Source organism: Thalassophryne amazonica, chromosome 11, assembly GCF_902500255.1.
Source record: "Thalassophryne amazonica chromosome 11, fThaAma1.1, whole genome shotgun sequence".
NCBI lineage: Eukaryota > Metazoa > Chordata > Actinopteri > Batrachoidiformes > Batrachoididae > Thalassophryne > Thalassophryne amazonica.
The window spans coordinates 65,938,791-65,964,668 of NC_047113.1; the positions used below are offsets into that span (position 1 = coordinate 65,938,791).

At 40.7% G+C, this 25,878-nt stretch overlaps 1 long non-coding RNA gene across 1 annotated transcript; it reads left to right on the forward strand.

Annotated features, from left to right (window-relative positions):
- The first annotated feature begins 6,152 nt into the window (after positions 1 to 6,152).
- Positions 6,153 to 20,023, forward strand: LOC117520758. The gene is made up of 5 exons (XR_004563753.1): positions 6,153 to 6,253; positions 12,556 to 12,558; positions 14,599 to 14,608; positions 15,006 to 15,010; positions 20,011 to 20,023. It is a non-coding gene; the product is annotated as an uncharacterized LOC117520758 (long non-coding RNA).
- Positions 20,024 to 25,878: the final 5,855 nt, after the last annotated feature.

Sequence of the window (25,878 nt, forward strand, 5' to 3'; positions counted from 1 at the left end):
CGGACCCACAACAGGGGGCGTTAATGAACGGACAATGGATGAGCCAAAAAGTAACAATTTAATGTTGTGAATTGCACAATGGAATACAGACAATTGCAGTTGAGGAGTACAGTCAATCATACACAAGGTGACGTGTGGGCAGGCTCGAGGATAGAAGACGTCTGTCCAGAGAAGAGCCGGATCCCACACGGCTTCCACTCCCAATGGATCTGAAGAACACCGGAGCCGCCAAGTCCTGGTCCCAGGTGGCCACCGTCTCCAGCTGTCAGACCAGGTACTGCTGGCAGAAACAGAAACAGTTAATGGTGGGTGTGTGAAGACACACCCTGTAATTGTTCCCTGAGTAGTTCCTCCGGGAGGGAGAACCTCCACCTCCAGATACAACGTCACCCGTGCAGCTCCTGTTGGTCTCTTTCCTGGATGGAGTGAGAGGCGAAGAACGTCGTCCTCTCACTGTCCGCCAATCCAGTCTCCGATAGAGCCCGCAGGAACATGGCTGCACACAGACCAATGTATATTTAAACAACGATAGCACAGCAGAGAAAGTTACCTTGTTCGGTAGCTGATTTCTCGGCGAGGAGGTGGAGTTGCGGTCCGGCCTTTGTAGTGATGGTGATGAGTGACAGCCGGTGCTGATAAATGACAGCTGTCACTCCCAGCGGCTCTGACGCCCTCTCGTGCTTGGAGCCCGCACTCCAAGCAGGGCGCCATCTGGTGGTGGTGGGCCAGCAGTATCTCCTCTTCAGCGGCCCACACAACACCATGAGCAGTACTGCCACAGTTACTTTGAAAACTTACTTATACAGTTACCTCCTTAGCAGCTTTATGCATTTACTTTATTTAAAGCTGCCGGCAACTTGTAACTAATAGGTAACTATAGTAATCTAACTTGGTTACGCTTAAGATTGAGTAATCAGCAAAGTAACAAATCAGCAAAGTAACTGTTACTTTTCTGACTACTCATCTTAAAAATAACCAAGTTAGATTACTAGTTACCTTATTAGTTACATTCAGCAGCTGATAAAAAGTTGTCCACAGCTGCTAATGAAGTAAATGTATAAAGTAACTGTAAGAAGCAACTAATAAAGTAACTTTTCAAAATTACTTTTCAATACAAATCCTCACTTTTTCAACTGTTTTTTTAAACAAGGGGATTGATACATGAACATTTATGTGTTACTAAATATGATTGGAATGTCATTTACATCCACAAATAAAAAATTAAAAATGCACGGTACTCTATGTTAAATGTTTGTATTCAGCAGTTCTCTCTGAAGCAGTTAAAGGCTTCTGTGGCTGTGACTGGACAAACTGTTTCTCGTCTAACTTTGTCTTGCATCATCAGTCACAGCTTTCTGGTGGAGTGGAGCTGAGATGAATTTGACTCGAGTCTACAGTTTGGCACAGTGACCAGTGTATTCTTCAATTTTATTATGGCACTACAAGAGCCCTAAGATTCACTGGGTTCATGCAGTTCCTCGACTTGAAGTGCAGAATATAAGAATTCCACTTCACTTCTACTTGACATATTGTGTTTAAATTTGATACACTGCTATACCTTAGTGATTCTCAGTCCATATTTAAACATATTCTCACACCTAAAGACAAAGATGCATGCATTTCCGCTTGTCATCACCCATGTGACTTTCAGTTCTCTGTACTTGCAATGATACACATCCAAATGTGCAATTAACATGACACATTTCCACTTCCAAAGGTGTTATCATCTGAATCAGGTGAGGAAAAGTTAAATTGATTTTGTTTCAGTTAATTGTGTTTCCGCCACTATAATAACATTACGTTATTAGCAGAAACAGTTTAAAGTGCAAGACATGAGGCGAGTTCTGAATAAACTGCATCATCACTGACTGGAATTGAGAAGAAGAGTGCAATTAATGCACTGAACCATTGTGATTGTATTTCAGGAGAAACCAATAAGATAAGTGACTTTTGTCTAAAAGTAAGTCCCTTCAGCTGCTACCTTGTTTGCACTCGGGGTTGCCACCGTAAATCAGAGGTAGATCTGCATGTTGAATTGAAGTTTTATGCCCTTCCTGACACAACTCCACATTACATGCAAAAATGTGGCAGGGGTTTGAACTGGGAACCTTCCATACTGAAACCAAGTGCACTAACCACTTGACTACCACCCCTACCCCACTGAGCTAATAAACATGACCTCTTCAAGTATTTTGACATATCCAAACTGAACCATGATACCTGGTATGCGATATATAGGCCCAACACCATAGTAGGAGAAACATGCCCATATCATGATGCTTGCACCACCATGCTTCACTGTCTTCACTGTGCACTGTGGCTTGAATTCAGAGTTTGGGGATCATCTCACAAACTGTCTGCAGCCCTTGGACCCAACAAGAACAGTTTTCCTCTCATCAGTCCACAAAATATTCCTCAATTTCTCTTTAAGCCAGTTGATGTATTCTTTGGCAAATTGTAACCTCTTCTGCACGTCTTTTATTTAACAGAGGGACTTTGCGGGGGATTCTTACAAATAAATTAGCTTCACACAGGCATCTTCTAACTGTCACAGCACTTACAGGTAACTCCAGACTGTCTTTGATCATCCTGGAGCTGATCAATGGGTGAGCCTTTGCCATTCTGGTTATTCTTCTATCCATTTTGATGTTTTTTTTTTTTGTCCATTTGAAAGCATTGAAGATCATTGTAGATGAACAGCCTATAACTTTTTTGCACCTGTGTATAAGTTTTCCCCTCTCCAATCAACATTTTAATCAAACTACGCTGTTCTTCTGAACAATGTCTTGAACGTCCCATTTTCCTCAGGCTTTCAAAGAGAAAAGCATGTTCAACAGGTGCTGGCTTCATCCTTAAATAGGGGACACCTAATTCACACCTGTTGTTCCACAAAATTGATGAACTCACTGACTGAATGCCACACTACTGTTATTGTGAACACCCCCTTTTCTACTTTTTTTTTTACTAATAGCCCAATTTCATAGCCTTAAGAGTGTGCATATCATGAATGCTTGGTCTTGTTGGATTTGTGAGAATCTACTCAATCTACTGGTACCTTGTTTCCCATGTAACAATAAGAAATATACTCAAAATCTGTATTAATCTTTTTAGTCACATAGCATTACTATTATTCTGAACACTATTGTATAAAGGTCTGAGTTATGAAAAAAAATTGAATTAATTTTGCAGTGTTGTACAGTTTGATTTTACCAATCATTTGGTCAAACAAAAGTCAGCTCAACTAAGGTACAAGGCAGACTTCACACCTCTTGCCTCTTGGACCAAACTGAGAAATCTGAAAGTCTGCACCAAGAAAAAAAAGTGCTGCGATACTACCCAAAGTTTGATCACAATTCTGTCACAACCTCAAAGGTTAGTAGTGCTCAAACCCAATTATTTTTCTATTGCACATGCAGGTTCCTAAAGTCTGACCTTTCTCCTAGTTGATCTCCTTGAAATGTAGCATTTGTCACTCAGTAAATTCTAAATTTTCATTGAGATTCTACATAGATCCTGCAAAGGCATTGGGGATCAAACAAAAACCTGAGTATTCTTCGTTGGCCGTACAGGTGCCCTGAGTCTCCCTTTGCTCCTTGACACTTGGCATTGACCAATCTGCAACCCCTGGCAAAAATTATGGAATCACCGGCCTCGGAGGATGTTCATTCAGTTTAATTTTTAGAAAAAAAGCAGATCACAGACATGACACAAAACTAAAGTCATTTCAAATGGCAACTTTCTGGCTTTAAGAAACACTATAAGAAATCAGGAAAAAAAATTGTGGCAGTCAGTAATGGTTACTTTTTTAGACCAAGCAGAGGGAAAAAATATGGACTCACTCAATTGTGAGGAAAAAATTATGGAATCACCCTGTAAATTTTCATCCCCAAAACTAACACCTGAATCAAATCAGATCTGCTCATTAGTCTGCATCTAAAAAGGAGTGATCACACCTTGGAGAGCTGTTGCACCAAGTGGAGTGACATGAATCATGGCTCCAACACGAGAGATGTCAATTGAAACAAAGGAGAGGATTAGCAAACTCTTAAAAGAGGGTAAATCATCACGCAATGTTGCAAAAGATGTTGGTTGTTCACAGTCAGCTGTGTCTAAACTCTGGACCAAATACAAACAACATGGGAAGGTTGTTAAAGGCAAACATACTGGTAGACCAAGGAAGACATCAAAGCGTCAAGACAGAAAACTTAAAGCAATATGTCTCAAAAATTGAAAATGCACAACAAAACAAATGAGGAACAAATGGTAGGAAACTGGATGCAACATCTGTGACCGAACTGTAAGAAACCGCCTAAAGGAAATGGGAATTACATACAGAAAAGCTAAACGAAAGCCATCATTAACACTTAAACAGAAAAAAAAACAAGGTTACAATGGGCTAAGGAAAAGCAATCGTGGACTGTGGATGACTGGATGAAAGTCATATTCAGTGATGAATCTCGAATCTGCATTTGGCAAGGTGATGATGCTGGAACCTTTGTTTGGTGCCGTTCCAATGAGATTTATAAAGATGACTGCCTGAAGAGAACATGTAAATTTCTACAGTCATTGATGATATGGGGCTGCATGTCAGGTAAAGGCACTGGGGAAATGGCTGTCATTACATCATCAATAAATGTACAAGTTTACATTGATATTTTGGACACTTTTCTTATTCCATCAATTGAAAGGATGTTTGGGGATAATGAAATAATTTTTCAAGATGATAATGCATCTTGCCATAGAGCAAAAACTGTGAAAACATTCGTTGCAAAAAGACACATAGGGTAAATGTCATGTCCTGCAAATAGTCCGGATCTCAATCCAATTGAAAATCTTTGGTGGAAGTTGAAGAAAATGGTCCATGACAAGGCTCCAACCTGCAAAGCTGATCTGGCAACAGCAATCAGAGGAAGTTGGAGCCAGATTGATGAAGAGTACTGTTTGTCACTCATTAAGTCCATGCCTCAGAGACTGCAAGCTGTTATAAAAGCCAGAGGTGGTGCAACAAAATACTAGTGATGTGTTGGAGTGTTCTTTTGTTTTTCATGATTCCATAATTTTTTCCTCAGAATTGAGTGATTCTATATTTTTTTCCCTCTGCTTGGTCTAAAAAAGTAACCGTTACTGACTGCCACAATTTTTTTCCCTGATTTCTTATAGTGTTTCTTAAAGCCAGAAAGTTGCCATTTGAAATGACTTTAGTTTTGTGTCATGTCTGTGATCTGCTTTTTTTCTACAACATTAAACAACTGAATGAACATCCTCCGAGGCCGGTGATTCCATAATTTTTGCCAGGGGTTGTATACTTAATTTTCATTGCACCTCCACCAGAACTCTAATAATATAGGCTTTCAATAAGCTATTTTTTTCACAATTGGACATATCGCTTTGCTCTTGCACAATACATCTCCTTCAGCTTTACCTCAGTGTTGGACAGTGCATACACTTCAGCTTCTTCACGATCCCACCAGAACCTTAAAGACTACTGGGATTCAAACTGTATCCTAGTTGCACATCTGGATTTCTGCAGTCACTGTGCACCACCAAGACAATCCACTTAAAATTTGAGAAATCACTTACAGCAGTGCTGCATGATGCATTTATAATTTTCATTACAACTGCATCACAAACCAAAAAAGGTGTTGGTCTAAATGTACCTTTGCATCATATGTATCAATAAATGTGGAACTGAGCTTTATCTCAGTGTTGCATAGTTCATTTTCATTGCAATCCCTCCAAAACCTTAAAGGTATTTGGGGTTCAAAAGGCCTGCATGTTTCCTATTGTACTGACCTAATTCATATTTGCAGTGCATACCAGCCATTTCTCCTGGTGTCACATAACTCCCCACTTCACATTCTTGTTGGTATTGCATTCTAAACGGTGGCAGACAGGACAGCCTACAGGAGATGATGGCAGTTATTTATTACAGCTTAATAACTACATGTCTGCCAATTCAGTATGCAGTCAATAAGTAAAACTGTCTATGAGAGTGCTTCATATTAAATGTGTCACTGTTTGTTGAGTGCTGCATCACTTGGAAGTGAAGAAAAATTTAATTTCATTCCGGCTCACCTTCAGCCCTTATTTAATTTGTATTATGGGACTATTCTATAGTGCCGTTTCTTCTCATTTCATCCCAAATTGCAAATCGGGGCCCGTTTTGAAGCATCATAGTCACTTCTTGATCCATCTTTGTCAGTCTTGAACAAACTTGGTATACATAGCAGTTACAGCCATCATTGGCATCAGGGTCAAACTTTCAAACTACTCAAAAATTTCACCCTGATTCACAAAATCATGACAAGTGAGTGGTAACTTCTGGGTCTTTGTAGTCCCAACAGCTTCATTCATGGTCGATCTTCTTTTAACTGGGTATTCCTCATGACTGCACTTTGAAAATTGTTTGATCATGCTTCATTTGGGTAAAAATTAGAAGCAGAAGCAGCATTTGTTGCCATTGTGGCCGAGGGTGGAGATCCTTACTTTTGTTTTTCTGGTGCGTTGCCAGGTCTACACTTTATAAACCAGGCTGTGAGGAGGCAAGCCGGAATAAGCGATTTCATCCCATTTTTGCACTTTTTTTTGGATCCTGGGTGAAATGGCACCCTGTGGAATAGGGTTGTTCGAGCTTTTTTTTTGGCTTGGTGCTGATGTAGCATAGGTGAAGGAATTCAACAGTCAATATAAGTTCACATTTGCTTCATGAGAGTTAAGAAATTATGAATGAGAGAAGTAAGGACCACAGAGTCGAGCATGGTCTCATCTTAATGGTACTGATGTGGTTGGAAAAACATTCATTCTCTTCACAGTCTGAACTCATGAACTGCACTGGTGCTGGGTGTTGGAGATGGCAGAGTACAACCTTTGACTGCAATTTATTGGGACATGTAAAGACCCTTCTTCATGTTTCAGTTGTCCCCATTGGGGGTCACCACAGCACATCATCCTTTTCCATGCGCCCCGCCCCTTGCACATATAATGTAACTTCTGCCATGTCAACTACCTGCATGTCCTTCCTCACGGCATCCATAAACATCTCTGGTTTTCCTCTTCTCTTCTTGCCTGGTGGCTGTATCTTCAATATCTTTCTCCAGATATAAGCCACATACCTCCTCTGTACATCCCCAAATCATGTTACTCTCACAGGATGTCTCCAGACTGTCCTCCCTATGATGTCCTTCTGATATGATTATTCCTCACCTCTCCATCCTCCTCACTCCCAAGAAAAATGCCAATCTCTTGAGCTCCTCCACCAATGCCTCAGTGGTATTAAACATAACTCGACTTAGTGTATACTTTCCTTTCTCCTATTGCAGTTACCCTTCTATTACAAATCACTCAAGCAATTCTTCGCCAATGGCTCTATGCTGCGTACACTCTTTTCAACTTTCTGCCACACTACTGGTTCCTTTGAACAGTTAACCTGAAGTATTTAAGGTCATCCAACTGATCAGGCTCCTCTCCTGTGGAACCAGCTCCCAATTCGGATCAGGGAGACAGACACCCTCTCTACTTTTAAGATTAAGCTTAAAACTTTCCTTTTTGCTAAAGCTTATAGTTAGGGCTGGATCAGGTGACCCTGAACCATCCCTTAGTTATGCTGCTATAGACTTAGACTGCTGGGGGGTTCCCATGATGCACCCAGTGTTTCTTTTTATTCACCTCTTTTTGCTCTGTATGCACCACTCTGCATTTAATCATTAGTGATTGATCTCTGCTCTCTTCCACAGCATGTCTTTTTCCTGATTCTCTCCCCTCAGCCCCAACCAGTCCCAGCAGAAGACTGCCCCTCCCTGAGCCAGGTTCTGCTGGAGATTTCTTCCTGTTAAAAGGGAGTTTTTCCTTCCCACTGTCGCCAAGTGCTTGCTCACAGGTGGTCGTTTTGACCGTTGGGGGTTTTTCTGTAATTATTGTATGGCTTTTGCCTTACAATATAAAGTGCCTTGGGGCAACTGTTTGTTGTGATTTGGCGCTATATAAATAAAATTGATTTGATTTGATTTGATCCAACTTCAGCACCCCTACTTCTTGCAACCGCACCATTCTCCCACCCTCCCTGTCATTGTCCCATGTACTGCAGGATGACTGTCACTCCCCATCTCTCCATTGCATACCTCCACTTCTCCAGACTGTTTTTTGGGTGATGTGCAGTGCCATTTTGGTCTTGTATGACCAGATTATGTTCTCCCAGTATTTCACAGGCTTGCCTCAATGTTATGCAGCAAACTTTAAATGAGCTTCAACATGTTTTTTCTGCAGCAATGGAGTTTTGTGTGGTGAGCGTGCATGCAGTCCATGGCGGTTGATTGTGTTACTTATTGTTTCTTTGAAAATAGTTGTATCTACACTCTAAAAAAGGAACCACTGTTTCTACGAGAAAAAGTGATGTAACAATTTGCATAGATTTTTTAAAGTTATTTCAACTTTCAACAGAGTTAATGCCACAAGACATCTTGAGTAAAGTTGAGATAACTTAATGCTGCGTTTACACATAACGACGACAAGTCACGAATGCCACGAAGTACACATTCTTGGCCGCTGATCACGAATGTGATTATTCGGGGCAGAGGCGTCAGGTGTCCTCAGGAACTGCTGCAGCCTGTTACCACACGTTACGATTAATGACACGTGTTGCTGGAGAATTATCAGGAACCATTACGCATGGTCAAGAATAGTGTTCTGCGTTGTTGCGCGCTATTGCGCGTAACAGCGCATCGTTAAGTTCTGTCACGTTGTGAACGAGGTGAATTGTCTCCACACACACACCCATATTCATCCAACTGAATTCAGATTGCTCCAGTTTTTCAGAAGAACTTTGTGACTGCATGAATAGTTGGGCTCTGTGCCATGGAGTGGCACAGAGAGGTGGAGGAGGAGACGGACAGAGCCAGATGTGTGGCTTCATGCGGCTCTCATCTCGTGCATTTCCCAAACATCAGGCACATGCAGCAGGTGGAACACCTGCAGGAGCGTGCTGAAGAGCACTGAAATGAGACTTTTAGCCGACTTGGTGTCAGCAATCAAACTGAATGCGGTGCAGCAGGGTTAATTGTGCGCGTGCTTCTTCCTCCGCCGGACTGGAGGAGGTGCAGAGATGTCTGGCTGCACGTGAGTCTCCAGTCACTCCTCTGGTTGCTCAGAATCGTTCTCCCGCTCATCAGTTACAACAGCAGGTGGAACACCTGCAGGAGCGTCCTGAGGAGCTTCAGCAGGAACTGTGGAACGACACTTGGAGCCGAGTTTAATTGTGCGCACGTGACAGAAAACTCATTCGTCATGGCGCGCAGTGAAATGTGACACCACGTTACAAGTCGTGTCTAAACTTGACAGTTTCCGTGTCACTTCGTAATAACGTGTGACAGTTTGGGCTCCAAGAACCATCACAGGAACCACTACGAATGTCGTCACTTTCTATTAAGGATCACTATTCATAAAGACAGATCAATACGCTCAGTTGCGACCTCACAACGTGAGACGAAATGAGGGTGGTGTGTGACATTCGTGGAAGATGTTTTGACAGGCAAAAACATGCTCCATGAATATCAAGGTATCACGCATCAACACGCACTATTAAGAACCTATTCAGATGTGTTAAGTCACATTAAGAATGTCAGGAATGTGTCACGAATGACAGAAAAATGTCATTCGTAATGCGTCTTGGTTATGTGTAAACACACCTTTAGCTAAGTCTGCTAAATCCAGGTCTTTCTGAAGTGTTCCTTCTCTCTTGGACCACTTTTCTGAAAATTCTTTTTCATTCCTCTGTCAGAAATCTTGTGAGGAACACCTGGTTTTGGTAGGTTTATGGTGAAATTATGGTCTTTCCACTTTCAGATATGGGACATTCAGGAGTTAAGAAATCGTTCTGTAACCCTTGCCATCAGTATGTTTTACAACAGTAAGGTTGTGAAGACCTTGAGGGAGCTCTTTGCTGATACCATTCATGAGATGCTTCTTGTGTGACAACTTGGTAATGAGATACATTTTACAGGCCATCAGTTGGGACTGAACTTGCTGATATTAATTTGAAGTGACAAGGGGCAGGACAACTTTCTAATTACTGATAGATTTCAGCTGGTGTGTTGGCTTTCCATCTCTTTTTGCACCTTCCTTTCTTTAGATGTTCAATTATTTTTTCCTGTGTTATTTCACATTACTATACAACCCCTGGCAAAAATTATGGAATCACCGGCCTCGGAGGATGTTCATTCAGTTGTTTAATTTTGTAGAAAAAAAGCAGATCACAGACATGACACAAAACTAAAGTCATTTCAAATGGCAACTTTCTGGCTTTAAGAAACACTATAAGAAATCAAGAAAAAAAGATTGTGGCAGTCAGTAATGGTTACTTTTTTAGACCAAGCAGAGGAAAAAAATATGGAATCACTCAATTCTGAGGAAAAAATTATGGAATCACCCTGTAAATAATCATCGATCCCCCAAACTAACACCTGCATCAGATCAGATCTGCTTGTTGAACATTGACCCTATGTGTCTTTTTGCAAGGAATGTTTTCACAGTTTTTGCTCTATGGCAAGATGCATTATCATCTTGAAAAATGATTTAATCAATCCCCAAACATCCTTTCAATTGTTCCAAAATATCAACATAATGACAGCCATCTCCCCAGTGCCTTTACCTGACATGCAGCCCAATATCATCAATAACTGTGGAAATTTACATGTTCTCTTCAGGCAGTCATCTTTATAAATCTCATTGAAACGGCACCAAACAAAGTTCCAGCATCATCACCTTGCCCAATGCAGATTCGAGATTCATCACTGAATATGACTTTCATCCAGTCATCCACAGTCCAGGATTGCTTTTCCTTAGCCCATTGTAACCTTGTTTTTTTTTCTGTTTAGGTGTTAATGATGGCTTTTGTTTAGCTTTTCTGTATGTAAATCCCATTTCCTTTAGGCGGTTTCTTACAGTTCGGTCACAGACGTTGACTCCAGTTTCCTCCCATTTGTTCCTCATTTGTTTTGTTGTGCATTTTTCGATTTTTGAGACATACTGCTTTAAGTTTTCGGTCTTGACGCTTTGATGTCTTCCTTGGTCTACCAGTATGTTTGCCTTTAACAACCTTCCCATGTTGTTTGTATTTGGTCCAGAGTTAGACACAGCTGACTGTGACAAACCAAATCTTTTGCAACCTTGCGTGATGATTTACCCTCTTTTAAGAGTTTGATAATCCTCTCCTTTGTTCAATGACATCTCTCGTGTGGAGCCATGATTCATGTCAGTCCACTTGGTGCAACAGCTCTCCAAGGTGTGATCACTCCTTTTTAGATGCAGACTAACGAGCAGATCTGATATGATGCAGGTGTTAGTTTTGGGGATGAAAATTTACAGGGTGATTCCATAATGTTTTCCTCAGAATTGAGTGACTCCATATTTTTTTCCTCTGCTTGGTCTAAAAAAGTAACCGTTACTGACTGCCACAATCTTTTTTTCTTGATTTCTTATAGTGTTCTTAAAGCCAGAAAGTTGCCATTTGAAATGACTTTAGTTTTGTGTCATGTCTGTGATCTGCTTTTTTTCTACAAAATTAAAACAACTGAATGAACATCCTCCGAGGCCGGTGATTCCATAATTTTTGCCAGGGGTTGTATATAATTTTATGAACATCTATGGTTTGATTTCTTTGTATTTGTGGATTACTTGGGTTGTTACTGACATCTGGTTGTAAACATCACATCAGTAGCACCTTTATAAGCATATTTCCTGAGAAAAACGATGACTTGTTCAAAACTTATTTTGTGCCACCCTCACACAATTCTCTGTTGTACCGTATTTCTACATACAACATTGCATCTCCTTTGTCAATACCTTATCAAAACGTTTCATTAAAACTACAAACACACAATCCAGCTCTTAATGGCATTCTTTACACTTCTTTATCAACATTCTCAAGGCAAACATTGCAGTTGTAGATCTCTTTCCTATTATGAAACTATATTGCTGCTCACAGACCTTCTTCTGACTTTAACTACCAATATTCTTCCCCATAAGTTCATACTGTGCTTCTGCAGGAAGTGCATTCTAGGCCAACAGTGAAGTACATTGTTGGCCTAGGGGCAAAAGTAAACTCATACACTTGTATTGCACGTTTGAATTCCCAAAATCCCAATACATATTTGTTGAAATATATTTAAAGCATCTGATGATTACTACGGCGACTTCTGTGTGACACACATGCACAATGTACTAACCATAGAATTTGAACCTCATCGCTGGATTATAGGACTCATTTTTGAACATGTCCAATTCCTCAATGAGGTTGTTTTACAATGAACAAATGCACTTTTAATCAAGCTTTCAAGTGAAGATTTGTGGCACTGTGAGTCTGAAATTAGTTTGCTTGTGATTAATTGTGAGTTAACCTGGGATGTGACATGTACCTTTCAGTGCCAAGACTTGAGAGAGATTTTGTACAATATCTTCATCCCACCCTTGACACGGCCTTCAAGAAATGTGAATTACATGCACAGCAAAATAAATATAATTACTAAGAGGAGAACCAACTCATTCATTTTGACAACAATGTAGTTTGTAGACGCTGAGGCAGAATTGAATAATAATAATAATAATAAAAAAATAATAATAATAAAAAGATTTTGTGTGTCACATAGACACACAGCCCTTTATACACTCAACAAAAATATAAACGCAACACTTTTGGTTTTGCTCCCATTTTGTATGAGATGAACTCAAATATCTAAAACTTTTTCCACATACACAATATCACCATTTCCCGCAATATTGTTCACAAACCAGTCTAAATCTGTGATAGTGAGCACTTCTCCTTTGCTGAGATAATCCAACCCACCTCACAGGTGTGCCATATCAAGATGCTGATTAACCACCATGATTAGTGCACAGGTGTGCCTTAGACTGCCCACAATAAAAGGCCACTCTGAAAGGTGCAGTTTTGTTTTATTGGGGGGGGATACCAGTCAGTATCTGGTGTGACCACCATTTGCCTCATGCAGTGCAACACATCTCCTTTGCATAGAGTTGATCAGGTTGTCAATTGTGGCCTGTGGAATGTTGGTCCACTCCTCTTCAATGGCTGTGCGAAGTTGCTGGATATTGGCAGGAACTGGTACATGCTGTCGTATACGCCGGTCCAGAGCATCCCAAACATGCTCAATGGGTGACATGTCCGGTGAGTATGCCGGCCATGCAAGAACTGGGACATTTTCAGCTTCCAAGAATGTGTACAGATCCTTGCAACATGGGGCCGTGCATTATCCTGCTGCAACATGAGGTGATGTTCTTGGATGTATGGCACAACAATGGGCCTCAGGATCTCGTCACGGTATCTCTGTGCATTCAAAATGCCATCAATAAAATGACCTGTGTTCTTCATCCATAACAGATGCCTGCCCATACCATAACCCCACCGCGCCACCATGGGCCACTCGATCCACAACATTGACATCAGAAAACCGCTCACCCCACCGACGCCACACACGCTGTCTGCCATCTGCCCTGGACAGTGTGAACCGGGATTCATCCGTGAAGAGAACACCTCTCCAACGTGCCAAACGCCACCGAAATGTGAGCATTTGCCCACTCAAGTCGGTTACGACGACGAACTGGAGTCAGGTCGAGGACCCCGATGAGGATGACGAGCATGCAGATGAGCTTCCCTGAGATGGTTTCTGACAGTTTGTGCAGAAATTCTTTGGTTATGCAAACCGATTGTTCCAGCAGCTGTCCGAGTGGCTGGTCTCAGACGATCTTGGGCGTGAACATGCTGGATGTGGAGGTCCTGGGCTGGTGTGGTTACACGTGGTCTGCGGTTGTGAGGCTGGTTGGCTGTACTGCCAAATTCTCTGAAACGCTTTGGAGATGGTTATGGTAGAGAAATGAACATTCAATACACGAACAACAGCTCTGGTTGACATTCCTGCTGTCAGCATGCCAATTGCACGCTCCCTCAAATCTTGCGACATCTGTGGCATGTGCTGTGTGATAAAACTGCACCTTTCAGAGTGGCCTTTTATTGTGGACAGTCTAAGGCACACCTGTGCACTAATCCTGTGTCTAATCAGCATCTTGATAGGCCACCCCTGTGAGGTGGGATGGATTATCTCAGCAAAGGAGAAGTGCTCACATATCACAGATTTAGACTGGAAATTTAGACTGGGAATATTTGAGGGAAATGGTGATATTGTGTATGTGGAAAAAGTTTTAGATATTTGAGTTCATCTCATACAAAATGGGAGCAAAACCAAAAGTGTTGCATTTATATTTTTGTTGAGTGTACATCCAGTGAATTAATGTGAAGCTAGTGAGTGTGAAAACAGTCAAGCAGAGGATGGTGCTAATAATGTAGGTCTCATAATTTGCATAGCTTGAGAGAAATGGAGATCTGCACAAACCAGTGTGCATTGCAAAGTACAATCTGTATTAATGCTAATGCATTTTAAAAGACGAGTTGATATTACACAATTTTAGACTTTTGATGAGGTGTACCCGTGATTATGAGGTCCTGGTCAGGACCTGGTCAGGGTTCACCAAGGCCTTGGCTGAGGTGAACTCCAAATCAAAAGTCTATAACTGCTTTATTATATGGTAAACAAGAAAATTGGGAGTTTGTCAAACATACTAAAACTGAAAAATCAATCTCAAGTTTCAACTCTTTATTATTAAATTACTGTCATACTACACCAAGTGACATTCCATCGATTGACTGGAGATGCCTGTTAAGTCCGTGACGAAGAGTCATCGGGCTTGTTTTCTTATAAAGTTCACCATTCGCCTGTCTGGCTTCCGCATAAAATCAACCGAGTACTTCGTCAAGCATCCGTCTGTCACAAGTTTCAAAGTTGGGCGCATGTCCCTTTCAGTGAACGTACTTGCGAAACAGGTTGGCTGCTGACTGTATTTCTGTGGGTGTTCTTCGGAACTTTCCGTGTAAAATTCGTTTAAAGTCAGCGTCGCTAACAGATGCAAACCTGTCTTCTGCCATCTTGTCAACAAACTGACAGCCAAAGTAGCATTGTATTGCATTATCTGATCGGTCGTTATCGATAGAAGGCGTCGCTCGATTAGCTAGCGCTACACTGCACGTGAGGTGTGCTCATTTCGCGTGGTCTACTCAGCTCCACCAGCGGTCAACTCGGCATGTGGTACAGCTCAGAAAGTGGTGAATGGGCCAATCAGAAGTTGGCAAAATCCCATACCATATAATAACTTTATTTACATCCTGACATTATTAGCCGTCAAGACTGAATGCTCTGTTCACCATTGTCAATGGCTGAAAATGAAGCAAATAGGTGTCAAAAGGGCACCAGCAGTAAGGCACTAAATTAACTCAAAACTGTATATATTTTTTTTCTTCTTCTAAATGGTACACTGTAATTAGTAACATGTTTGTGTATTTACAGACTACTACTGATCTACCTTTCTGGTGATATTATTCAATTAAGTAATTAATTACGAAGACATTTCATGTGTCATTCCGAGCACAGTGCGTGAAAGTGTCTCTTTACATCAAACACATAGTTTGATATGTTGTTGACGCACTGCATGTGCATGGTTGCCACAGTGGATCAGTACAGATCTGCACCAGGATTGGCACAAGTTGCATGCCTGAATGCCCTTCCTGGTGCTATTCCAATTTCACAGAAAGACACACACACACACACACACACACACACACACATAGATCCTGGTTTTCTGAAGACGTTTACCATCCAAGTACTAATCATGACCTGTTCTGCTTAGGCTCAAACTGGCCAAATGGCCATTTGTGTGCCACTAGTCTAAAAAACACTAAAACCTTCTTTCCACTGAGCGGTCTGGGTCGGTATGGCAAACTATGATAGGATTCGGAATGGTTAAACATGGCTTGGCTTGCATTTCCACTGCCAGCAGTACCCTTTGTTTGGTAAGTGGAGTATGGTAGATGTTGACATGAACATCATCGAGATGGGCAGTGTGACATCATATTGTTGTTCCTCCACAGTGGTCACCAGGAAAGTCTGCATCTCCTTGTTTTACCAAGCTTGGCTGCTTTACACTGGCATTCCTCGTTGTGTGGATATTTAAAATTGTGCAGATATTTTCAAGGGGATCCTGTATAGTGCGTAAGCTGTTACAGGGTGATGATGTGTTCCTATGCTATTATGAGCCAATCAATGGACAGTCTGTAACATAACATAATGTGAAAAAAGTGAAGCGCTGTGAATACTTTCTGGGTGCACCGTTACATAGGTAATTACTGCAAATGTTGGAATTTCAAATCCTGCTTAAAAAATAAGCTATATGTCTTTATATTAATGGAATTTATTCCACAAATGATAATTAAAACAGAAAATGAAGACCAACTGTCTTATTTCTCTCTTTCTTAATGATTTATTTCTTCATGTATTTTTTTTCTTTAAGAATCACTGTTTTGAAGATGCAGTGTGAAATTCCATACATCTTGTGCATTTGGATGTTTTTACTCTCACAGGATGTCCATAATCATCTAATCAGCCTATTTGCCAAGTCATTTTCTTATTACACAAGACAATACAAATGTGCATTTTCCTACATCCACATTTCAAGATCCGGAGGCTCAACAGTACTTCAAACAGTGGCTGGATACAGCCTCGTAGTTATCACATTTTCTATTTCTATACACTTCATGGTCTGTTTGATGTTATTCATGAGGTGTAACCGAAAGTAATATAACAGCATAGGCCCAGAAAATGCTTTTGAATACAAAGTGTGGGCTGCTGAGCTGCAGGGCCATATATTGTACATATCAGCTTTTAATAATGGAGTGGAATTAACTGTTGCCCATCATCTGGCACAAACTCACCTTTTACTTTCTTCCTCATGAGCTCCAACGTAGACATAGAGCATATATTACATATATTATGTAAAAGCTAGCGAGAAATAAATATTTCTGAAACTCAAAATGCTGTAATCTGGTAACACCTCTGGAAGGATTTACAAACCATTTAGGGGATGTTAGCGTGGTGACATCACAGGCTGCTAGCTAGGTGGAAACTCCATTTCATTTCTGTGTAAAATATAACCTCTGTCACAAATGATCAAAAACTGAAAATGCTGTTTTTGAACTTAATAACACCTCTGGAGTGATTTATAAGACATTTAGTGGATGTTAGCATGTGTGCAAATGTCTGCTAATGCTAAGCTAACTTGCTATGGGTTAAATATGTCTTATTAATACCTGTAAATGCACAGAGGGTGATCTACAAATATCCTTTGATTTGCACAACTTCCGCTCTTGTCAAAAGCTCATGTAAACACACACGCAAAGCCTCCTGCAGATGCCATTAAAATGTAAGTATTGTTTATGATTGACTGATTGATTGATAGACGGGTTTTATTGAACAAGTACAAAATATACATAAGACAGTAGAATCTTAAGTAATTAAACTGCAATTTGTAAAGAACAAAATGCTCATATGGCCAAGGGTACTTTAGCATAGCATTAATTTTTAACAGCAGGTAAAAGACAAGATTTAAAATTGATTTGCAGTTTAGTCCTCTTTGTATTCTTTGCTGAGATGAAATTCGTGTGGTTTGTTCTATTGCTATCGAGCTAATAAGGCTAAGTAAATTGTATACTCAACTATATACATTCATTTTAAAACTCTAAAGATGAAAATCACATGATTAGCATTTGCATTACAGTCTGTAATAAATGTTATTCAATTTAATTCATTTCCATTAACAGAAAAAGCAACTGGTGCTAATTTAGTAGCATGCTAACTAGAAAATATTTAAATGTTAGCATGTTACTATGGTAGTGTTATGGTGAGTTCCATATGTTCTTGGAGTTTGTAATTTACCAGCTTTGCCACCAAGAGTGCCCCCCTGAAGTTGGAATTCTAACTTGTCCACTTGTACGAACCCCGCATAATCCAAGATGGCTGCTCCATGCAGCAACAGCAGTGAAAGCTGTTAGTTATTTTTTAGTAGTTCTGTATTTTTTGTGTTCAGCATAGAAATCATGCACACAGTACTGCCCTGATGCTGTCTGTAGACACATGCTGCAGTATTTTTATGTATAAAATACAAAGAAATGCAGTGTTTATCAGCCGGTAGCACCAGTACTGGTATTCTACAAACCAAACTGTAAATTAAAACACCAATTTAATTTCTACACCATCAGTTCTCTTCCATACAGTCTCTTTGGAAGACTGCATATTTTTTGTGGCACTGTATACTCCAAAATCTTGGAGGTATCTGGCTTATTTTCCATCTTGCGGTGGTTTGCGAAAAATGGAATGCTCACATTCACCTCACCTTGGGGTGAATGTAAGGCATTATTGTAAAGTACTTTGAGCATCTGATGCAGATGGAAAAGTGCTATATAAATGCAGTCCATTTACCCAGTAGTGTAGCAACCTCAGCAGAGTGCAAGATATATTGACAAGCCTTGCGCACATGTTACAAGTTATTAGGCATATGCGTGCAATCACACACATGCACACGCCCACCCCCAATATGAGGTCTATATAGATTTTTACCAAGTGTGTTGGATTTTACAATCAAATAAATGACAGGTTATTGTATTAGAAACTTTTTAAGAGGTCAGAAATCTTGATTTAACACCCCAGCTCTGAATCGCATGTGCACAACAGTCTGCAGTCTGCAGGTCAACATACTTTAGATAGCAACGGAGGAGCTGTCTGATTCATGGCGGTACTGAAATCAAAAATCATTTTTCTTGCAAAGTTAAAACTGCACCACTACATGATAAGCCTCACGGCAAGAAGAGATGCTAATAAAATGAAGCCTGTATCATGACAAGACAGAAAGATATTGTTTCGTTTTGTTTGTTGACACTTTATTTAAAGATCTTCTCACAAATAGCAACATGTGAAAAACACAGACCTCTCGTGAAACTGGCGCAGCGGTGATCAAACAGGGATGAGGCATAGCAATCCACCACAGTCAGATTATTAAGATACCCCAAAGTTCTCTGAAAAATATTTGGCAGAGTGGAAGGGCATCTTGTGAGCCGTGCACTGTGTAAAATCTTCTATTACATCCCCAATGTCCAACTCCATGGCTCTTGAGTTTTCAATGGAGAGGACAGCTAAGCCACTCTGCCGCTCCTGCCCCATGGAGCTCCTCAGGTATGTCTTGATCATTTTTAACTTGGAAAACAATCTCTCAGCTGACGCCACTGTCACCGGCAATGTCAGACACAAGAGGTGTTGCCCGGGCCCAGACTCATCGTTGGGCTGCTGGCAATGCTGAAATTAGTCAGCTTTGCTCTCTTCTTCTTTCTTTTCTGTCCTTTCTTTTATTACTGCCAGATTTTTGTTTGTAGGAAGACATTTTTTGCAAGGTCTTTGGTGTCACTAGTTGTCAGAAATCTAGCTACATCATTGGTTGACACTGAAGCAGCATATAGTTTACCCAGCATTCATCACTGCGTAGCATCTTATGAAATATCCCAACAATCATTGCGTTATTCTTTTAACTGATTATTCTTTATTGTAAATTTAGGCTATTATTCATTAGAGGCACACCATTTTGGAATATATTGTGCTTAACTAGTTCAACCAACCATGAAAGAGATAGGTTTGCTTCAAGGCTATAAAGTAATGAATCAGCTGCGTAACGCACATGGTGTTCTGTGCGCAGTGCGATGACATGTGCTGTACTGTCTATCCCTACACCACTGCATTTACCTCAGTTGTGACGTCATTCACAGTTGCATTTTATAACTTCCAAGGTAAATGGAATGCAGCATTTTTAGTGATCTTTCATCAGGTTCAGCCTTTAAGAAGAGGCTAACATTAGCATTTAGCAAGCTGGTATATTGTTTAGAGTTTAGACTTTGGAGCACCATATATAGCTCGCTGCTTTTGATCATAGAAATAAAGTCAGATTTACAAAATCTGTGACACCTTGACATTGTTAGGGCTGTGAAAACTCTGCGGATCCGTGGAATTCCCCAGATTTCATCATGGGGAAGGGTGCGGGAGTGTCAGTGTTGTACTCTTTGTGATCATTACTGAGTTTTTAAAATGTTTCTCGCAAAGCATTCTCTTTTTTTTACGACATCATGCAAGTTTTCTAAGTCCGTGGACACTGATCTGTGTGTTACAGATACAAATCAATTTCCTCGGATCCGCGGAGTTTCAAGGAAAATAAATGCCACTCAAAGCCTGGCTGTTACGACAGTTGTCGTAAAGCGGGACTGGTTGGTTGCTTCGGTGACGCTGTGTGGCTCCTGTGCGAAGCTAGCTGAATGTAGCATGTGGACATCGCAAACTTTTAGAACTTTCAAGTTTTTAAAAGAAGAATTTTGCAGCATGTCTGTGTCACGGAGCGACATCAGACAGAGCGAAGATGGCGAGAAAGACGTTTTGAAAAAGTGTGATCTGGAAAATAAACATTGTGCTGTTCAAACAGGGGTTCAGAAAAGATTATGTGCTTTTTTTTCTTTCATTAATCTAGACTTTCTTTGATTGAAAAAAGAAATTGTGGCTTTGAATGAATTTAGGCTACATGAATTTACACAACAATGTAAATTAGTTTTTATTAATGTAGACTTTTTTCATGGGAAAAAAGACATTGTGGCTTTGAGTGGATTTACAGGAATTTACACAAGAATGTGTGGCTTTTTATTATTAGGTATGTTATTGATATTTTACCCTGATTTTTTTTAAATATTCTACAATCTACCCCCTGCAAATATTCCTCGGATTTCACAATTTTCATTTCACAGCCCTGCATTGTGTTAATTTAGTCAGAACAAAAACCAAGAAATTTTGTTTTAAGCGAGCTCAGTGGGTACACAAATGGTGTTTATTAAACAATGTCTACTTTAATTCTATATAACATTATTTGGTTAGTGGTGGTTAGTGGTACAGAATACTTATTTCAAATTATTAATTAAAATCTTGCACATTGAATCTTTTTGGGATTGACAAACATTAAATTTGTTTTTGTTTGTTTTTTTTGGTATTTTTGTTTAATCCAAAGCATATACAAATTTATCATATTAATAATATGTATGAAGTGGATTTGCAGCCAGAAAAATGTCTGATTTAGTTTTACCCAAACCATTTCATGCAGAAAGGATTCAGCAGGTTTTAAAATTAAAATTAAAATTGTTATTACAATTCACTGTGTAATCAACCATGTTGATTGTGACAACTTCTTGACATTACCTTATGCAGTTGCCAATGTGGAATTTCAAGTGAAAGGCACTTATTTATTTAAATGTATTGATTAGTAAAAGCAGAGATGCAGTGAGATATCAGTCTAATCATATTAGCATGCCACTGGTTACAATATGAGGAAGTTAACTGTTTTTATGCCATTCACTCTCGTTCTCTACTTATACTGCATGCCCAATATGTACTGTAAGTGATCATGCTATAATATTAAATTATTTGTTTTCTCTATCTTTCTGGTTCTTTTGTCACATTCTATTTGTTAGGTTGAACGGGTTATGAGACAGAATTCTACTCTCTTTACATTCTGTCATTTGGAATCCAGTACAATCCCACTTACTAAGACTGCAATCTGATATTCTAAGTGATTTTTCTTTGCCGCGTCACATTTCATTGCATTAGTTAAGAAACGGGGGCTTAATTTTTTGTCTCCATCTTCAACAATGCATATTAAAATATGCACAGCCTCTACACAGTACAGAGTATGCCCCTATGCAGTATTAATTTGTGCTATCTTAGTTGAGAATGAAGAAGGCAGCCATGGGTGGTTCTGTCATTTTTTTTTAAAACAGCTTTGAGCACAATGCATCAAATATGTTGTTTAATGTATTCGTCACCAGTGTGTGGGAGGAACAGCTTAGTTCTCACTGCACTATGAGGTGGCTGTGTCATTTTTCTTTAAAATAATACTTAAAATGTTGGGGTTTCTGTTTCATTATCATTCCTACTGAGAAAACTCAAACCCCAGATCCACGTGACTCAGTAAGTGAGTGTGAACGCTACATACACTTGCAATAATGTGGTAAAAGCTCTGACTGAAAAATCTTCGCTGCATGCATATTTCCACTCCTTATTATCCTATCTTCTGGATCTCTCCACAGTGTACCTGTTCCTCATGAAGCAGAAATGCCCTAAATATCATCTTTAAGCAATGCTTATGTTGAGAAGGACTAGAGTTGGGTACTCGGTGTTCATGATATTGTCTGTGGTTCATTTGATAACTTTTGAGGAGTACATTATTAACACTTATCACTTCTTGGCAACAATGCCAGCAGTTTGTCTAGTGATAGGGCATGAGTTCCAAGGTAGAACTCCTTGAGAGCAGGGTGGATATTTAGTGGCATTATGACAAGTGACATTTAACCCCTCTGTCCCATTTACACAGTTTGGGCCAGGATGATTGATGGATATGGAGTTACCAAAAGCTTAAGGGTAAGGGTCCATTCACACTATAACGTGAAGTGGCTGATGCTGGTCCACATAACAGATTCTCAAAAATCTCTGAAACACCCAAGAAGGGTTGCTCCAGGGGTCCAAATTTCCCCAGCACATGGTGCCATTGTATTGGCGGAGCTCAAGGTTTGGAGGTGGTCCACTGACTCACACAAGGCTTAGTTTAAGGGCCCCTTCACACATAGCACGAATGTGGTAAAATTGCGCATGAATTGCACATGAAGCAGGAATCGCATGCAATATGTGTAAAATCGTAGCTGCCTTCAACGCCTCGTACACGTGTCGCTACAACTATTTGCACACACCAGCGGCTACAAGACGGCTGTGAGAGCCCATTCGATCCCTCTCGCAGCAGGTGTTGGGCAAATTCCAGGTGACACACACGAACATCTAACACCGCTCTTTTGGCCATTCACCCTGTTAACACGAAAACAGTCAGAAGATGATCACTTTTGAGCTGGCGGTGAAATTTGTCTAAGCACCCCCACATCTGTGGAGTTGTCGAGTACACATGTAGCATTCCAGAGTATCGGCTCCCCCCACAACACATGCATGCATGTGGTTCGTGTGCCCCCCTTCCAACAGGCGAGGTGCCTCTCATCTGATCACAGAGTGATACCTTGGTCTGTGCGCTGAACAGACAGGGGCGTGGCTGGCTGTCAACAGCAGCAGCTGGTCCTGGATGTCACAGCTGCAGAACATGTACCGTGTTTTGATGGGCATGTGTGTGTGTATGCTTGCTGTCCTCACGTGGAAATACATAAAAAAAAACAAAATTGGTGCAGCCATTCCATTCGGTTAAGACCAATCTAATCAGACCTCATAAGTTATTCAGAGTAGATCCTGAATAATACTGTTGTGTGTTGGGGGGGTGTGGCTGGACATTTTGGTGTTCTTTTCTTTTCTTTGCTCTCCAGGTGGTATGAAAACTGATTTGTCTGTGGAGAAGGTGCTGGCTGAAGAGTCCTCACCCTCATCAACATCATGTGCAGCACCTGTGGATGGTGCTCACATGCAACCTTAAAGACTTTCAGCTGAAGCAGATAATTAGATGGCGTTCTGCATTTAAGCCATGTGTGATTCAAGCAGAATTGCCGGGAACTCGACCTTGTGATGTTCGTTTGTGAGACGCTGAGGACCGCACCTGGGTTTGACACATCGTGCCTGTGAAGCAGGAAGGGTGAGGGACACATGCTGTCAGCACACATCAGAGGTGATTAATTGTTTGACTACTTGTTGATAGTAACTTGGTATTTTGTTACGCAGTAGATTTGAATTGTGATGAGAATTGTGCAGCTCGCTTCTCACTGCTGTGGCGTGCGGACAAGTGATCCTCCACCTGTTGTGAGAGGCTGCTCATTTGCATAAAGCTTAAAATACAGACCTGAATGTGTTGCTGATGGTGTGTGTCTTTTGAAGGATATTGGTTGTAACTGCTGACTTACCTCACCTCTTCTATCCTTCACAGAGAGTCGGTTTGTCGTGTCCACCTGGGGGGTGTTTGGCGGTAACAGTGAGTCCAGAAGCACCGGGCTTCGATCCTTTTGGGCGCTGGAGAGCGTGCTAGCCTTCACTCCACCAGAATGACACTGTTTTAGTTTCTACACTTTGTTTAGCACCAGAGGGTGACTCAATAAATTGTTTTTGTTATTGGAACCGCTTTCTGGTTATTTTAGCGCTGGGTTCCGTCAGACGCAGGTCCACTCCTCAACCCGCGTCGACACATAACAAATACTTGGCTGTGAGAATAGAACATCTGGAGCTGCAGACATATCCAACACATCCAACATAAATCATGTAAAATCCCCTGCGCATATCAACCAGATCCACTGTGGTATCCTTGAGCAACTAGGCCAGGCAATTCCAAGGTTGCAACCTGACATTCCTGATAATATATGCAGGGATGGAAGCCAGGACATAGTGCTCTTCAACATGATAGTCTGTACAATTAATGTTGGATATATTGATTGTAACTACAGTTAATTATGAATTCTCACCTACAAAGACTGTAAAGGTTGGGATCTTTGTAAATTCAGTCAACATTTCAGAATGTCCGCTGAGCATCCTGATTTGCCCACCGCACTTTCTGCACAACATATTCTCACTCCCAACTCCTCACATATGGCTGCAGGACCCCTTGTTGTCAAAATCTGGCACTCTCTGTACCGTTTCACACTTACCAATTTGCAGGGTAACCCTAACATTAACCTGACAACAAGCATAGATAATTGTACCCTGCTGTGTCCAGGGATGATGTGGGAGTCAAGCAGATAATTTTGTCAAAGGAATGAGGCAACTGTACACTAACTTGATACCCTGCACGTCATAAAACAATGCGACAAAGGTACCCAGGGTGTCGTATGCTGACGATAAGGAGTACCGACCAAGCATCAATATGTGACGAGTTGTGAGTGAGAATGTGTAGTTCTGCAAGAACATGAACAAAAAGGTCTGATTCCTTTGAAATTAAGACAGATTTGTGCACATTTTTTAATCCCATTTGTTCTCCCTTGTTGAGCACCATGGCATCCATCAAATGTCACCAAACCAGCAGAAGCTTAAATAATCATTTACGCTTGCAGAAAATATAATTCTGTTTATGTCTTACAGCACATAGTGCTTTCTATTTCAACTTATTCATTGTTTTAAAATCATCATAGCATTGGGGCAAGATTACACTTCACTATGAGCGGTGTCTGTTTGTCGGATATATATTATCTCCAGCAGACACACAGATATGTTTTACTCACAAAAATGTATAAAGTCCAAAAAAAAAAAAAGAAGAAGAAAAACAACCCCAACTGCCCTAGTGCTGAAGGCTAACAGGTGTTCCACACTGTTGCCTAGTTTTGATGTTTAATGCAGATGCTAGATTGGCTCCGAGGGAATCTCTTTGTGTTGCCTTATTGCATTTTTCTAAATCAGCTTTGTACCGGCATTGCCAGCATCAAAGTGTAATATGCCTTAACACTCTGTTCATGTCAACATGACACACGAAGCTCATTATCTCGGGCTTGACAGTCATTTGGTCATGTCACAGTGGCCCTTAAAACAGCCATACTGTCCTTTATGACACTTTTGGCTATGGACATGCTGAGCTTGAGGCTTTATGTGTTCTTGTGCGATAATGAAAGTTGAATCCCTCTACAAATGTCTTTAATTGTGATTTTGTGGTCTACTATGTGGTAGGATGAGCTTCCAATAATGCTGGAGCAGAGATATGTCATTTGGGACGCTCGGCAGCGCCTGTGCTCCCATTTCACATCACAGACGGTCCTCACATCAAAGGTAATCGTAGACTGTCTCTCTGGTCAAAGCAAACAACAAACAAACACATGAGGCAGCCAAGTGACGGTGTTCACGCTCCAACGAGGGGATTAGTTCTAAACCTATGGAAATGGCTGGTGGAGTGGGACATGAACACGAGGATTTCATTGTACACCTGCGGCACCACAAAGTTTTGATGCTGATA